Genomic DNA, 14,113 nt, shown 5'->3' on the forward strand with positions numbered 1-14,113 from the left:
TGCTGCAGAGGTTGAAGGGGTGGTGGGGGTCAGCCTGTCTGTGCTCAGACTATACGCCGCACACTGCATCACATTGGTCTGCATGGCTGTCGTCCCAGAAGGAAGCCTCTTCTAAAGATGATGACCAAGAAAGCCGTAAACAGTTTTCTGAAGACAAGGAGAATAAGGACATAGATTACTGGAACCATGTCCTGTGGTCTGATGACACCAGGATCAACTGATTTGGTTCAGATGGTGTCAAGCATGTGTGGCGGCAACCAAGTGAGGAGTACAAAGACAAGTGTGTCTTGCTTACAGTCAAGCATGGTGGTGGGAGTGTCATGGTCTGGGGCTGCATGAGTGCTGCCGGCACTGGGGAGCTACAGTTCATGGAGGGAACCATGAATGCCAACATGTACTGTGACCTACTGAAGCAGAGCATGATCCCCTCCCTTCAGAGACTGGGCTGCAGGGCAGTATTCCAACATGATAACCCCAAACACACCTCCAAGACCACCACTGCCTTGCTAAAGAAGCTGAGGGTAAAGGTGATGGACTGGTCAAGCATGTCTCCAGACCTAAACCCTATTGAGCATCTGTGAGACATCCTCAAAAGGTGGAGGAGCGCAAGGTCTCTAACATCCACCAGCTCCGTGATGTCATCATGGAGGAGTGGAAGAGGACTCCAGTGGCAATCTGTGAAGCTCTGGTGACCTCCATGCCCAAGAGGGTTATGGCAATGCTGTAAAACACAAAATATTGACACTTTGGGCCCAGTTTGGACCTTGTCACTTAGGGGTGGACTCACTTTTGTTGCCAGCGGTTTAGACATTAATGGCTGTGTGTTGAGTTATTTTGAAAGGACAGCAAATTTACATGTTATACAAGCTGTACACTCACTGCCTCATATTGTAGCAAAGTGTCATTTCTTCAGTGTTGTCACATGAAAAGAGAATCAAATATTTACAAAAATGTGAGAGGTGGACTCACTTCTAGGAAATACTGTGTATATATAATATATATATTTTTTTTTAAGCAGATTGAGCTTTCTTTTTATGGTATTTAGAAACCATTGAGGTAACAGAAAAAAAGACCAAACTTAACATTTATGTTATAAAACTTAGCAAATACAAATGTCAGTACAACACAAACACCACCAAAATGACCCCTTTTTGCAGAGTAGAAGGCCCATGGGTTTTTTTTTCCAGTTTTTTTGGAAATTAATAAACATGTCGGTATTAAGGGGGTTAAAACATGGAGCTTGGTAGTCGTCCTCTAGATACATTAAATTTACAGGTCATACATAGTGGGATCCGAAGGGAAAGACAGAGTGAGGATGGGAATGAAGAAGTTAAAGTACATGTGGGCAGGGTGAGGGATGTGAGGGGTAATTATATGTCAGATCAGGGACAGGATGGGGCCAACATATACTGTAGAGGGGTGTGCGATAGTGATTCTGGTACTGTTTTATTTTTTTTACAGTGTGTTGGCTGTCATCGGGAACTGTATTTATTAGTTTCACACAACGATTGCTTAGTGAAAAAATGTGTGATCACTGTGATTGGTCACAGCGATCCCATGGTACAGGGTGGCTCTCATTGGCTCTGTACATTGATTCAGTAAACTACAGTGTCCAAAAAACAGTGTGCTCACATTGTAGTGCTCATGTGTGCGCTAGATGGCACACACAGGCACCTAAGAGGAGAGGCCATTTTAAGGCAGCCTCACACTTTTCTTAAGCCCTGTACACGGGCTAAATATTGGTCAAAATCAGCCTGTACACTGGAAACAGGCCAACATTCAGTTCGTGTGTACAGATCCTTGCCTGACAGAAGCGATCTCACGGCCTACTTTTGTTGAACAAGCATGATGGAAAACCAGCAGCTGATCAGCGCTCTCAGCCAATGGCTGCGAGTTCTGACCGGTGTGTTCTGGTGGGGCGGGGCGGGGATGGAGGCAATCCCCCTGTCAGAACACAATAGCACAGTGGGGAGATTGCTGTACTAACATCGCATAGTTAGTAGAGAGCCCTCCTCAGTTTTTGTTCGTTCAGCCCACTGGGTCGAATGAAAAAAAAATAAATTACTGTGTATACCAGGCATTATTCCATTCAGCTGTTTATGTGCAACGGACAGATAGCGAGTGGTTAACAAGCATCACATACCCGTGTCCTTCAAGCAATCACACTTTTACACACGTTTACACTTGCATCAAAATGTGGCATTAGAATTACTTTTTTAAAGCACACTGAATGCCAATCAAAGCCCCTGTCACTAAATAAAATGGTAACCTTACAGTCCTGTTTACACGTTGTGTTTGTTTGATTTGCTTAAACAATGATACCCCATGCTGCTTTTTTTGGTGCTTCAAAGCGTCTTCAAAGACCCCATAGAAGTCTCTGATAAAGCTCCTGCAGCTTTTGAAAAGCCTTTATTCAGCTTTAGCTTTGCTTTGTTTTATAAGTATTGCAGGTATGAGATATCCCAGGATGCACTGGTAAGCGAATCGGAAAGACATCTGCAGCAGTCACTTCCAGTTCTTGTGTATATATTCTGGGAGGGTCTTGTGCAGATGTCACATCTGGTGTGGATCAGCAGGAAGGTGAGTGGGGCCTGGACTGGAGCGGAGAAACTAGTAGATGGCACATGTGGTGTGCAACATAGAAATGCTATTGCGGAAGGTTAGCGGGGACAGGAGAGGGAGGACTGAGCGGCAGAGGATCGGCAGAGCTGGGGGACTGGAGCAGGAGCAACTAGCAATGTCACCTGTTGTGCGCAATGTGACAGCAACATAGCAGTAGGTGAGTGGGGACCAGAGAGAGAGAAGAATCTGAAAACCAGAGGATCAGAAGAGCTGGGGGTTACTACTGAGTGGGGAATCGGCAGAGCTGGGGGTTACTACTGAGTGGGGCATCAGCAGAATTGGAAGTACCACTGAGTGGGGGATCAGCAGAGTGGGAGGTTTCTTCTGAGTGGGGGATCAGCAGAGCTTGGGGTATTACCGAGTGGGAGATCAGCACAGCTGGGGGTTTCTACAGAATAAGGGATCGGCACAGCTGGGGTTACTACTTATTGGGAAATCAGCAGAGCTGTGGTTACTACTGAGTGGGGGATCAGCAGAATTGGAAGTACTACTGAGTGGGGGGTCAGCAGAGCAGGAGGTTTCTTCAGAGTGGGGGATCAGCAGAGCTTGGGTGTATTACCGAGTAGGGGATCAGCACAGCTGGGGGTTACTACAGAATGGGGGATCGGCACTGCTGTGGTTACTACTGAGTGGGGAATCAGCAGAGCTGTGGTTACTACTGAGCGGGGATCAGCAGAGCTGGAAGCTTCTACTGAGTGGGGGATCAGCAGAGCTGGGGTTACTACTGAGCAGGGGATCTGCTGAACAAGGGTACTAATAAGCTGGGGATCTGCTGAACGAGGGTACCAATGAGCTAGGGATCTGCTGAGCTGGGGTTTTACTGGGCTCCTTTTAAAACAAATCAAAAATCAACACACGCAGGGCATTTGCCAAGCTTCAAAAAAGCATCACCAATGCATCAAAAGAACATGTTGCAGCAGTAGGCGCTTTAATATGCATTAAAGCAAATGTAAATGAGCCCTAAGACAGAGACTTGTACATCCAAAATGCCCAACACCCAAACAGAAGCAAAGTAAAGTGAGGAATGCAAAGACCTATACATTAAAGAGACAAAACAGCCCGTTACCACATGAATTCGAGATCTGCACGACAGGAAAATCTGTTTAGTTTTCATTCATTAAGTAAATTGTTTTTGTTTCGTCAAACTCGTTCTGCTGAAATGATTCATTTTCTGAATTTGTTCTGTATATTCGTTGCGGATCGATTCGTATTTTTATAAGTTATTTCGGAAGCTATGTTCGTTTTAACGTGTTAAGGCTCCATGTACACTGCAGATGATAAACTCACGTTTAGGAGCTTTTCTGCGTTTTTTTTTTTTTTAGCAGCCCCTGAATACTCCCTAATGTTTTCCTATGTGTCCATGTACACATCGTCGTTTACAGTCGTTTTTTGAACGCAGAAAACTTGCATTCAGGAGTAGATTTTATCAGCGTTTCAGACGCGTGTAAACGTGGCTAACCGCATTTATAAGTGTTTGTGTTTGGAAATTTTTTTGAACTGTTCCACTTCCATATGCTGTCCAGAGCCCTTTTTCATTGTGAAAAATGCACGTAAAGAGTTTTCCCGGTACGCAAACGGACCTAGCGCACTATACTTTGAGGTTTCGCATGAAAAAAATATGTTGGACACTGCTGCAATAATTTCTGCACAGAAATGAGCCAGAACACATCCAAACACCACAAAAAAAGAGACAGCTCATCTCAACACATACTGCTCTCTCTGCTTCTGCTCTCTCTATTTTTCTGAAAATGTCTGAAATAGTTCATTTTTTACTGTCTTTCAGTGCATTCTGGGCATTCTGAGATTATCTTTAAAAAACGCTTCTAAATGCAAATGTACATAAACGCGGTATGCAAACGTGGCTAAACAGAAGTTTTCTTAACCCCTTGATGCTGGCGTCATACAAATATGCGACCTCACAGAACTGGGCTTTTTTCCGTGGGGCCGCATATTTGCGTACCAGTCTTTGTGCTGGTAGTGCGCCGCTCGGCGCGCTCCCAGCACAGAGACCGCGGTGTCACTGAGAGCCCCGTGTCCCGTTCTAACAATTGGGACCCCCGATTCCAGGTCACATGATCACTATGATAGCCTCTGATTAGCTATCACAGTGATCAGTCACTGTACAGCCTGGCCACCTTGTTTTTCTCTCTCTCTATGAATGGAGAAGAGAGCTACATTGTATCTCTCTAACTCCTGGCATAGAGAGAAAAAAAAAAGTTTGTTAAAAAAATAAAGAAATATTAAAAAAGAAAAGAAAAAATAAAGAAAAATACCTAGATCAAGGTTTGATCTAGTTCAGTTGCAGGGTTAGTGTTTGGGTCAAGGTCAGGGTCAAAGGTCAGGATTTATAAAAAAAAAAAAATGTTGTCTGTGTGTTTTAGGTAAAAAAAAAAAAGACAAAAACAAAATGCGCACTATTGTTTCTGGGCTGTGCTATGGGTACAAACAACAAATAACATACACATACATGGTATCGCTGAGATCGTCAAGAGCTGGAAAATTTATTTTGGGTTGTTCTTTGGTGGTAGGTTATGGTAGTAACAAGAAACACACAGATAAATAAAAAAAATATTTTTTTTTACTATCTTGGGCCAGTTTTTCCTTTGATATAAAAAAAAATAGATATCCATTACCATTTACCACCAAATGAAAGCCCAATTTGTCCTGAAAAAATCAAGGTATAATCCACCTGGATGTACAAAGTAGTTGTGATGATATGTACGGTTTTACTATCACATGTCAACGGTGCAAAATTGTGCTTAGGCATTTAGATTTGTTTTACCCTTAGGCATGAAGGGGTTAACCTACGTTTTCCAGCAGTCAGTTTCCATCGTTCAGAAGTGTCCCGTGTACATGGGGCCTAATTCATTATTTTGGGAGATTCCTTATGCACTTTGAGTCAGCCCTGCTAGTCCAGCCCACAAAGAGAAATGGAATATGCTGATTGAACGATGTTGACTGGAGTCACGTGCATCTAAAAGTAACAAATGTTACAAAATTAATTTCAGATGAATTAGTTATGTTCTGATTTGGAGAGTCTGATGAACCCAACCCAAACATAATCAGTATGAATCGTCTTATTTCGCTTTTATACCTTACTATATTTAAGTGTTTTTGCATGGCAAGACCACTTACTGTTATCTCACATATATATTCTTATTATTATAGCCAAATTTACCACCCTAACTCCTCCCACAGTTTTTACACTACATAGACAGTAATATACCGAAATGTGCGGATTGTTCCCGATTGGTGTGCTATTACTTTGTGGAATGTTTCGCCGAATGGTTCATGAAATATCGCCGTTTTTGTGGTGAAATTGGTCCCATAGGAATGAATGGCGCAATGTTCAAAACTAGAGTGGGAGCTGATAAAAGCTAGAGTGGGAGCTGAAAAATCAGGACATGATTTCTAATCTGCCATCACTCCCTCATTTTCAAGCCCACCTACACAAATCTTATATCTAAACGTTCAGCTATCCCTGCTGCCACTAAAAATGTCCACGGCATAGTCCTGATAGTTTTCACAATATGACCATTTGTTTGCAACTCATGCCGCCCATTGATAGTCATTGAAACTCCACTCTAGACACCTCAACTTTGAAGGGCAATTTCTAAACTGCGACAGTGCCTTCATTTTTAATATTTCAGAGACATACTATGCATCAAAATGTAGGTCTGGGTCTTGTGATTCTCACAATATAAAGCTCTTTGGTGTAGGATTTATAATTTTTAAACTACAACCATTTGAAGATGGCAACTGCCAGTGAAGTGAGCAAGTTGGAGCAGTTTGTTTTTAACAACTCTTCTCTGCCCTTGCTATAGAGTGAGTTGCCATAGGAACCCAGGTGTGTGAGCAGGCAGCAGAGTGACAAAAGCTAGAGTGTGAGTTGTAGGCTACTGGTGGAGGCAAGAACACTTCACACAATTTCCCCAGAAATTGTAGCTTTTCTAGTTGGAATATGTTGTTGTATATGTTTATAATGGTGAAAAATGTTAATGCAAAAAGAATCGGCTGATTATCCAAGAGTCAAAGACTACCGCTCCACTCTCCATCTGTCAGGGTCCTGTCCACGGCAGGAGTTCTGGAAGATCTGGCTTTTCTTCCAGTACTCTACATGGCCGCAAAAGTACACATCAGCCTCAGTCTGTTGCCAGACGGCCTTTATAAGGAAAAAACAAGAGATACCTAATTGGGATAAATGTATGCACTAGCTGTTGGGATTTGAGTACAGGTATCTCTTGTTTGTTGTATTGTTGGGTCAGTAGCCAGACCTGAACCTTGTAGCTCTCCCCCATTGTGTCTTTTCCCCTATGCTAGCATTGTGTCCACAGTAGCATTTGCGTAGGCAGAGTAGGACTGGCCATAGAGGGATTACTTTGACGCAGTTGGTCAGCTTAAGCATGTATTGCAATATGTGTGAAATAAATATCCCTATTTATTGCATAGTCTGCTTGAAAGGGTATATACCAGTGTGCAGAGGGTCCTTCAGAATTTCTGGCCTTTATAAGGAGGCTCATCACTTCCTCTAGTTGCTGGATGATCTCTAGCTCACCGTGCCCTGTTCCTATTTCCTGTGACTTGACCCATGATCTCCTGTTACCGACTCGGCTTGCTCTTGTCTACTCTGCCTTACCCCTGATATGACCTCGGCCTGGCTTACGGATACTCTCGCTCCTCTGTGTATGACCTCTGCTATCCCATGTGACTACGTCCGCTCTGATTCCCACCTGGTACCTGACCTTGGCTTGAACCGACTACCCAGTAAACACCTAAATCCCGGAAGGGCTTGTATACCACGCACAGTCACCTCCTGTCTGCAGACCTATCTCCGTGCACCAGCTGTGCTTCTGAGTGGACCACCAACCAGCACTCCTACAGGCGACCTGTGCAACTTTGGGCCTGACTCCCGCTGTCCACTCTCAGGGGAGTCTGGAACTTAGCTGCAAGGGAAGCCCTCTCTCCATTGGCCTCCATCACCAGGTACGTGATACCATCCGGATAAAACCAAAGGATCCAAATCATTTTGGATAGTTTGTTAAGTCGTCATGTTATTTCGGATGCTTCAAACGTTAACAAAAGGCGAAAACTATCACATCAACACATCTGAATAAAACAAATGAATACGAATTAACTTTTTTGTCTTTATAATTTTATTTTGGATTGGTTGGAATCTGTTTCTATTGTGATTTGGACACATCAGAATCTCCAAATAATGAAAATTTTGTCTGAATTTCGATTTGGGATAAAATGAATCACACATATCTAAAATGAATGGGTAGGCAAATTCTACAGGTCAGGACTCTGCAGTTTTCCTACACCTGAAGGAAAGGGACAGTGTTTCAAAGAAAGTGAGGTGCACGTCTTGTACAGCCGGTCCACAAGAGGCGGGAAAGAAGCCATCTACTTCAAACCGGAACTTCCACATCTAATGTCGATATAATACATCTGCATAGGTGACTTGACAAAAATGCACACCTTCACCTCAAAGGATTGACACCTATGCAGAGTTCCTAACACCAAGGATGGGATTATATAGCTAGAACAGGATGCTTTGCCAACAGTCACACCTTCCATCCTGTTTTTGGACATTCGACATCTATACATTCCATGGTGTTTGGATTAAGGTGCTACTGGGGTATCTTCCGGACTCTCGCTAGAATTGAAGAAGTAGCTTGAATTGGCTACAAAACATCTCCAAAAATACGGAACAAGTCCAGTTGAATGTGACCAACTACTACTAGATCCACCATGACTTGGTCACAGACTTTGCAACAACTTCTGCTAGGGGTTCTCTAAGAGCAGTCGGGCGGAGGCACACAGTTCAGTAGATATGGATCAGTCTGTAGTTGCCATGGACATGGTCGACAATTTTTTTTGAGAATGAGAAACCAACAAAAAATAAGGGTAGGAACACTTGAGGGGAACGTTGGAGTAAACGAGAGTTGCAGGTCCACAAGGAGTTTATCAGTAGGGACCAAAACATGCTGTATTATGGGGCAGTCACTTTTTGATCTTTCAAAGTCAAGCTTTTTGGTAGGTGGTTGGCCTTCATCATCCATTCTGATAGAAGACAAGGGTCTCCGATGTAGGCTCAATTGATGAAGTCGGCCGAGGTGCAATCATTGCTGTAAAAAAAAAAAATTAAAAGAGTTCACCCTAATTCCTTCTAGATGGTCTAAATTAACAAGAACATTAGCTTTCAGCCCCACCAGTTGTGGTGGAAAGGATTCCATGCACGGGGCTTGGGCATGCAATGGGACAATCAGCTTTAGTAGAACGTCTGCCATGAAAAAGCCCTACTGATCCACCAAGAGCAGCGTTAAGACCACCTGCTACCCACATAGGAGGATAGGGAGCGTGTTCTGAGGTCTGTTCAGGAGGGAAATTGAAGGCCCCTTTGGAAGGACTGTTGTCTAAAGTCAGTGGAGAGCTTTTCATGTATTGTTGGAAGCTCTGGGCTCCGGTGGGCTCATCACGTAACATTACACAGCCATGGAGAAAGAAATTGAAGTCTCCAAGGGCACGCCCCTTTAGGGCTGAGTCTTCCCTTGGTTATCTCAGGGAAGTAAATTGGTTTCTTCACATCTGTGTAGTAACGTGACCCCTTTAAGATAACAAAGTCCATAAGCGGTTGTAAATTGGGACACCATCTTCAGATATGGATTGGTCTAAAGTGGCCTTTTATGGCTTAGTAAATCTTTCATTAACCACCTCCTGTCCGGCCGTTGTATATAAACGGCCGGACGGTGGCAGTGCAGGGGCAGGTGGCCATTTATAAATGGCCTCCCCGCCCCCTGCTTGTCCTCCGGACACAGTGGAACACCGATCGTCGTACGGGACCTCTGTGCGAGGTCCCGATCATGTGATCACTGATTGGCCAATCAGTGATCACATGCAGAGTAGTAAGCAAGATATCACTTGTGACATCATTGCTTACTACGTGTGAAATGTGTGAATGATCACAGAGGTCACATGGTACAAGGCTATTCACAACAGCCTTGTAGCATGTGACAAGCTGTGAGCAATCCCAGCTCACACAGTATTTCTCAATGGCTGCAAGAATGCAGCCAGAGAGAAGGAGAAATGATTGCTTTTACAGCCTTTATGGGTGTAAAAGTAATCCGTGTAAAATAAAATCTTCACCTCCCCCCACAAGTAGTACAGTGTCACCATGGTGACACTGTACTGCTAGGGTGACAGTATGTAAAAAAAAAACATAAAAAATAATATAAAAATAAAAATGTAAAAAAAAAATGTTTCACAATTATAATTTTTGGTTATAAACTAATTTGGGTTATTTTATTTTTTTTACTAAAAAGATAACGGAATACATTTTGGCCAAGATTTATGATGAAATATTATTTATTTGCAAAATTTTATCAGAAAAACACTTTTTTTCAAAATTTTTGGACTTTTTCATTTATATAGCAAAAAAAAATAAAAATCCCAGCGGTGAATACATACCACCAAAATAAAGCTTTATCTGTCTCAAAAAAATGCTAAAAAAATTCATATGGGTACAGTGTTGCATGACCGCGCAATTGTCATTCAAAGTGTGATAGCACTGAAAGCTGAAAATTGGCCTGGACAGGAAGGGGGGACAGTGTCCGGACTGGAAGGGGTTAAATATCCTTTGAGGCCCAAGTCCTAATCTACCACTGATGGTTCACTAATTCCAGGGATACGTCCCTGGACACATGTGACCCACAACCACAAGAGTTGCTCGGTACAACGACCTGCCGCCACAGATTTCAGACTGTCATAGATTTTGCCCCCCAAGATTAGACGCAAAGAGGTTGGACGCCATGGGTGCAAGTAGACCTTAAAGGTTCCGTTGTCCCAAAACGTCATATCTTGGTAGATGTTGGAGCGTTAAACCACCAGACAGTCTCGTTCACCTGCTTGGGACTCTAGGTAAGATCTCTAGGCTGAGTTCCTGGCTCTGTATAGTCCCCATAGTGAGGGGTTCCCACCATCCTTATTCTGAGTTCCCAGCTCTGCACACCTGAGGTGTCTATGGGTTCCCACCATCCCTGGGCAGTGTTTCCAGGTTTACACTCCTGCTGCGACCATTACGAGGGGTTCCCACCATCCCTGTGCTGAGTTCCTGGGTCTGTACACCTCCTGTGCCCATTATGAGGGGTTCCCACCATCCCTGTGCTGAGTTCCTGGGTCTGTACACCTCCTGTGCCCATTATGAGGGGTTCCCACCATCCCTGTGCTGAGTTCCTGGATCTGTACACCTCCTGTGCCTATTATGATGAGTTCCCACCATCCCTGTGCTGAGTTACTGGGTCTGTACACCTGCAATGCCCATTAGGAGGTGTTCCCACCGTCCCTGTGCTGAGTTACCGGGTCTGTACACCTGCAATGCCCATTATGAGGGGTTCCCACCGTCCCTGTGCTGAGTTCCTGGATCTGTACACCTGCAGTGCCCATTATGATGAGTTCCCACCATCCCTGTGCTGAGTTCCTGGATCTGTACACCTCCTGTGCCTATTATGATGAGTTCCCACCATCCCTGTGCTGAGTTACCGGGTCTGTACACCTGCAATGCCCATTATGAGGGGTTCCCACCGTCCCTAGGCTGAGTTTCCGGGTCTGAACACCCGCTGTACCTATTATGATGAGTTCCCACCATCCCTGTGCTGAGTTCCCGGGTCTGTATACCCGCTATACCATTATGACGGGTTCCCATCATCCCTGTGCTTAGTTGCTAGGTCTGTACACCTGCAGTGCCCATTATGAGGAGTTCCCACCATCCCTGGGCTGAGTTTCCGGGTCTGAACACCCACGTACCTATTATGATGAGTTCCCTTCATCCCTGAGCTGAGCTCCCAGGTCTCTACCTCTGCTTTACCCACTGAGTTCCCACCATCCCTCTGCTGAGTACCTGGGTCTGTACACCTGCTGTGCCCATTATGAGGGGTTCCCACCATCCCTGTGCTGAGTTCCCGGGTCTGTACACCTGCTGTGTCCATTATGAGGGGTTCCCAACATCCCTGTGCTGAGTTCCCGGGTCTGTACACCTTTTACCCATTATGATGAGTTCCCACCATCCCTGCGCTGAGTTCCTGGGTCTGTACACCTGCTTTACCCATTATAAGAGGTTCCCACCATCCCTGTGCTGAGTTCCTGGGTCTGTAAACTCCATTGATGCCGGTGTCCCGGAGCTACTGACATCTTTGGCTGGCCGGCTTCCTGGTCGCTATCATTGGGCGGGCGGGATGACGTCACTCCTGCGCATTCGCAGGAGTTCTGTCAGATTTGGCATTGCTGCATTTGTACAGTGAGCCGCACATGTGCCCGGGGGTGGACAGGCAGCTAAGTCGCTGTAATGCCAACGAGGCAAAGCTTGTCTTTTCTGCATTCAAAATTCAAATTGTTATCTAGGCCTAACGTTCTCCATGTTATTATTGTGACCAGAACAACAGGAGGCGGAACCCACAGGGAGGAGGGAACACCCAAAACTTCCAGGGGACCGGCACACTCATGGCAGGGACACCTTTCTATACTTTCATATAAAGATTTTTATTCATATCTTTTCCTTTGAGTTAGCCCCTTGCTCTATTTTCACTCTGCGCCGGATCTGACCCGGAAGTCGCTCGTCGGCCGTGGAACGCACACAACCAAACCCACAGAGCAGAAATTGCTGCTCAGCATGCTGCCAGGCAATTTGGTCCCGCCTCCTGACCCTGAGAGCTTCCCGCAGCAGACACTAGAGGGCGCGCGCAAAACTCATCCTTTTTTCCTAACAGAAAAGCGGCGGCCATTTTTCCAGAGTCTCTGTGCTCTGAATTCTGCCTAGCTCGGGGCGCCGGCCATTTTCTTGTAGCTCGCGATGGAATCCCCCAAAAAGTTGCAGGAACTTTTCTCTGTTTTTCCAGTGGCTGCTGGTGCATTGTAGCTGGAGAGTGTTCTCAGTGAGGAGGTAATGATGTCTTTGTATTACATGGGGAAGAGAGTGGGGATAGGGGGCGTGTCTGTGGGTAGAGGGGGAGGAGACGAGGCGTGGTGAGTCTGTGCTCGACCGATATGCTAATTAGCTTGGAGGCGGTGCTGTAACCCTAAAAAACAGGGCAATCTGGGTGACAAATTGGGGTTCCCAGCTCCGCCTACCTTCCCCAGGTCATTACAAGGAGTCTCTTTCCTGCCACTGGATTATCGCCTTCCTTTGAAAAGCTGCGGTTGTTCTAGACATAAAGAGTAACTCCGGTCTCAGACCTAATCTGAGCTCTGTGTGTTCCCTGCAGCCTGGATTCCAGATGTCACCTCGCAGGGTCTGTGCAGCTTCCTTCCTGGGCCACCGACCACATTCATCGTTCCCTGGCAGCTCATTGGTGGATGAATACCAGACGGTGAGAAGCAGTAGTGGGCGTGTCTGGGAACACCCTTCCTGTGCCATGAGTCCAGGGTTCCCAGATCAGCCCGGATTCCAGACCTCACCTCACAGGGTCTGTGCAACTTCCTGCCTAAGTCACTGATCACATTCATTGTTCCCTGGCAGCTCATTGGTCGATGAATACCAGATTTCCTGTATGTGAGAGAAGGCGAGAAGCAGTAGTGGGTGTGTCTGGGAACACCCCTCCTGTACCTTAAGTCAGGGGTTCCCAGATCACCGGATTGCCGACCAATGAGGAAGGAGGGGGAAATTGCACTACAGCAATTACTGTGCTTCCTAAACACATACAGCACTTGGGAATAAAAATGGGACCGAAAAATTGAAATCCCGCCCCCCCCTTCCCCACATCCATGTATGTTTTCCTGTTTTTTTTTTCCTTTCCCAAAAGTCTTCAGGATGGTCATGTGATGCACACAATCCTCTTCCTCCTTGGATCTTCTCCAGCAAAGGGCAGCCCTTGAGGATGCCGATCTCTGCACCAATAAATTGTGATGGTTGTCTTGGTGACGCCCACTCGGGGCAGGTCAGTGACACCCGACACTCACAGTGACACCCGACACTCTCAATTTCTGTGCTTCCTAAAAACATCCCTAGGCATGGTCCCACCAGTCACATACAGCACTTGGAAATACAAATGGGGGGACCGGAAAATTGAAATCCCACACCCCCCATGTATTTTTTCCTTGTTTTTTTTTTTTCTTCTTTTCCAGAAGTCTTCAGGATGGTCATGTGATGCGCGCAGCCCTCTTCCTCTTTGGATCTTCTCCAGCAGAGGGCAGCCCTCGAGGATGCCGCTCTCTGAACCAATACATTGTGATGGTTGTCTTGGTGACGCCCACTCGGGGCGGATCACTGACACCTGACACTCACAGAATATCCTCAGTCTTTCAATATTGGAAGACTGAGGACATCTAATGGTGGAAAGGAGCACAAGAGAAAATTGCAGACAAATCTGTGTTATTAGTTTGTTTTTTTTCCATTTTCTGTTTTTTGTCATTTTTTTTTAATTTTACCCGTTGGGGGGGGACCTTTAAAAATAAAAAATCAGCTCATGGTTGGACTTTTGAAAGAGAAACGACCCCCATT

At 45.3% G+C, this 14,113-nt stretch overlaps 2 protein-coding genes across 5 annotated transcripts in view; one reads left to right on the forward strand and one right to left on the reverse strand.

Moving 5' to 3' along the window:
* LOC149466215 (uncharacterized) overlaps positions 1-14,113 on the reverse strand; it is a 475,763-nt gene that overhangs the window by 101,731 nt on the left and 359,919 nt on the right. The window lies entirely within an intron of this gene.
* The window catches only part of LOC149466218 (uncharacterized), a 32,848-nt gene that overhangs the window by 5,205 nt on the left and 13,530 nt on the right, over positions 1-14,113 (forward strand). The window contains exon 1 of one of the 4 annotated variants that reach the window (XM_089672674.1): positions 12,486-12,556. The exons of 1 other annotated variant lie outside the window; for it this stretch is intronic. The gene's annotated coding sequence lies outside the window, so the exon portion shown is untranslated. Of the gene's footprint in view, positions 1-12,485; positions 12,557-12,685; positions 12,984-14,113 lie in introns of those variants that run through there. 2 more of the 4 variants (XM_089672677.1, XM_089672675.1) reach the window with 2 other exon arrangements.

This window comes from Staurois parvus, unplaced genomic scaffold, assembly GCF_062004578.1.
Source record: "Staurois parvus isolate SC_StPar_1 unplaced genomic scaffold, SC_StPar_1.0 ptg000132l, whole genome shotgun sequence".
In the NCBI taxonomy this organism is placed as follows: domain Eukaryota; kingdom Metazoa; phylum Chordata; class Amphibia; order Anura; family Ranidae; genus Staurois; species Staurois parvus.